This window comes from Moschus berezovskii, chromosome 5, assembly GCF_049115385.1.
Source record: "Moschus berezovskii isolate FMDL1 chromosome 5, NW_MosBer_1.0, whole genome shotgun sequence".
NCBI classification, from domain to species: Eukaryota; Metazoa; Chordata; class Mammalia; order Artiodactyla; family Moschidae; genus Moschus; species Moschus berezovskii.
Genome location: NC_142464.1, coordinates 108,142,573 through 108,145,951, shown reverse-complemented (window position 1 = coordinate 108,145,951; position 3,379 = coordinate 108,142,573). Strand labels below are relative to the sequence as shown.

The 3,379-nt window shown below is 40.5% G+C and overlaps 1 non-coding gene across 1 annotated transcript; it reads right to left on the bottom strand.

The window, feature by feature from the left end:
- Positions 1-2,709: 2,709 nt before the first annotated feature.
- LOC129562264 (U6 spliceosomal RNA) lies at positions 2,710-2,816 on the bottom strand. The gene has a single exon (XR_008687178.2). It is a non-coding gene; the product is annotated as a U6 spliceosomal RNA (small nuclear RNA).
- Positions 2,817-3,379: the final 563 nt, after the last annotated feature.

Genomic DNA, 3,379 nt, shown 5'->3' with positions numbered 1-3,379 from the left:
GGGAAACTACATATCCTTGAAGAACTGAAGTGTAGCGGTAGGGTGAGGGTAAGAAAGTCAGGAGGGCTACAAGAAGGGGGAGAAGTTTAGCAGAGAGAGGAGGGGAAGGGAAAAAAGGATGGAAGAAAGGGGAAAGGAAGAGAAGAAGGGAAGAGAGAGAGTACGAAAAAGAAGAAGAAAGGGGAAGGAGAAAAGCAAAGATAAGAAAGTGAGACAGAGTCTCGCTGGAGAAGAGTACCTCCCAGTTTGCATGGCGTCTATGCTGGTGCCTCCTCCTCCAATCCTGCTGGTTTAGAAGATGGCGAAATTCAATGATCAGGGAGACAGCAATTAAGAAACTTTCACGGAGGCAACCTAAATGTCCACCGACAGATGAATAGATAAAGAAGATTCGGTACAATGGAATGCTACTCAGCCATAAAAAGGAATGATACTGGGTCATCTGTAGTGACATGGATGAACCTAAAGACTGTCACACAGACTGAAGTAAGTCAGAAAGAGAAAAACAAATATCATATATTAAAACACATATATGTGGAATCTAGAAAACTGGTACAGATGAACCTATTTGCAGGGCAGGAATAGAGATGCAGACAGAGAGAATGCATGAGTGGACACGGAGGGAGGGGAGGGTTGGGACGAATTGGGAGACTGAGATGGAAGTACGTGCACTGCCATGTGTAAATAGATAACTAGTGGGACGTTGCTGTACAGCATAGGGAGCCCAGCTCTGTGTTCTCTGATGACCTAGATGACTGTGATGGCACAGGGGTGGGGCAGGGGGTAGGTCCCACAGGGAGGGAATATATGTATACATACTGCTGATTCGCTTCATTGTTCAGCAGAAACTAACACAACATCATAAAACAACTGTTTTAAAACGAAACTTTTCATGATCAAGCATTAGTAATAACTGTTAAGAGACAGGACAAAAAACTCCCTCCTGTTTCCTAATTGAGTTGTCTTTCACATGTACCATACCAGGTGATAAGAAAGCACACGAAAGGACATGGTCTACACAAGGCCTCTCATCCATGATGACTGGTGTCGAGGGATCAGAGGAGGCCCTACATTCTAGCCAATTAGCATAGTAGAACATTAGCCTGAGGCTGGTTATCAGGGGAAAGAAGTGATGACTCGGCGCTCAGAGAATCTGGCTGCCAGGATACAACAGGGGACAGAAAATAAGCAAACAGGCTGGAAGACCTTGGAGGAGGAACCTGAAAACCTGACAGTAGAGGACAAGCAAAAGAAAACACCCCGATTATTTATTGACAACACATTAGTGGCCCGATTCAGCTAAACTAAGATGGCTTCTTAGTAGCAGAGATGAGTAATATTTAACTTTTTTTTAATTAATTTATTTTAATTGGAGGTTAATTACTTTACAATATTGTGGTGATTTTTGCCTTACATTGACATGAATCAGCCATGGGTGTACATCTGTTCCCCATCCTGAACCCTGCTCCCACCCCCTCCCCATCCGATTCCTCAGGGTCATCCCAGTGCACCAGCCCTGAGCACCCTGTCTCATGCATTGAACCTGGACTGACGATCTATTTTACATATGATAATATACATATTTCAATGGTATTCTCTCAAATCATCCCACCCTCACCCTCTCCCACAGAGTCCGAAAGATTGTTCTTTACATCTGTGTCTCTTTTGTTGTCGTATACAGGGTTAAGGTTACCATCTTTCTAAATTCCATATATATGCGTTAGTATACTGTATTGGTGTTTTTCTTTCTGGCTTACTTCACTCTGTATAATAGGCTCCAGTTTCATCCACCTCATTAGAACTGATTCAAATGCATTCTTTTTAATGGCTGAGTAATATTCCATTGTGTATATGTACCACTGCTTTCTTATCCATTCATCTGCTGATGGACATCTAGGTTGCTTCCATGTCTTGGCTATTGTAAACAGTGCTGTGATGAACATTGGAGTACATGTGTCTCTTTCAAGTCTGGTTTCCTCAGTATGTATGCCCAGCAGTGGGATTGCTGGATCATATGGCAGTTCCATTATCAGTTTTTAGTGGCTGTACTAGTTTGCATTCCCACCAACAGTGTAAGAGGGGTCCCTTTTCTCCACACCCTCTCCAGCCTTTATTGCCTGTAGACTTTTGGATAGCAGCCATTCTGACTGGCATGAAATGGTACCTCATTGTGGTTTTGATATGCATTTCTCTGATAATGAGTGATGTTGAGCATCTTTTCATGTGTTTGTTAGCCATCTTTATGTCTTCTTTGGAGAAATGTCTGTTTAGTTCTTGGTCCATTTTTTGATTGGGTCGTTTATTTTTCTGGAATTGAGCTGCAGGAGTTGCTTGTATATTTTTGAGATTAATTCTTTATCAGTTGCTTCATTTGCTCTTATTTTCTCCCATTCTGAAGGCTGTCTTTTCACCTTGCTTATAGTTTCCTTCGTTGTGCAAAAGCTTTTAAGTTGAATTAGATCCCATTTGTTTATTTTTGCTTTAATTTCCATTACTCTGGGAGGTGGGTCATAGAGGATCCTGCTGTGATTTATGTCAGAGAGTGTTTTGCCTATGTTTTCCTCTAGGAGTTTTATAGTTTCTGGTTTTACATTTAGATCTTTAATCCATTTTGAGTTTATTTTTGTGTATGGTATTAGAAAGTGTTCTAGTTTCATTGTTTTATAAGTGGTTGACCAGTTTTCCCAGCATCACTTGTTAAAGAGATTGAAAAATATGAAACGCTTCATGAATTTGCATATCATACTTGTGCAGGGGCCATGCTAATATTCTTGGTATCATTCCAGTTTTAATCAGCTGAATTTCCTGGCCAAACTGATAAACACCAATCCCAACTTGAGGATTATTTTTTACTCTTAGCTATATTCAGTAAAGGAGATCCATTATCCTTTAGGAAATGCTACAAGATACACAGACATCATTTACTATATCATATAGCACTGTGGTCAATATCATGGTGAATCAAAAGAAAATCAGTGTTCGTTTTACCTGGAGTTTAAAAATCTAGCTGACTCCTGAAGGTGAACGTGGAGGATAAATGAACTCTCTAAAGTTTCATCAAAGCTCCTCCTTTATTCACAATCAGCAATTGTCCTTAGAAAGTGAAGGCATGGTGACAGCTCACTTATTAACTGAAACTGCAATTCAGGGCCACAGTCCTCCACTTCAGGTACTACAAATGTTGCAATAAGACACCCGTACCTGCTCACCATAGGTGAGGAACATGTGAAAATACAAATCCCAATTTTCTATATTAAGGCAAGAAGACAAGCTAAATACAGTCTGAACAATTCATTGCAATAATTTTCAAAGTACTAGGTTCTGTGTATTTAAAATTATATATGGGTGTGGGGCAGTTACTTTCCTGGTGGTCCAGTGG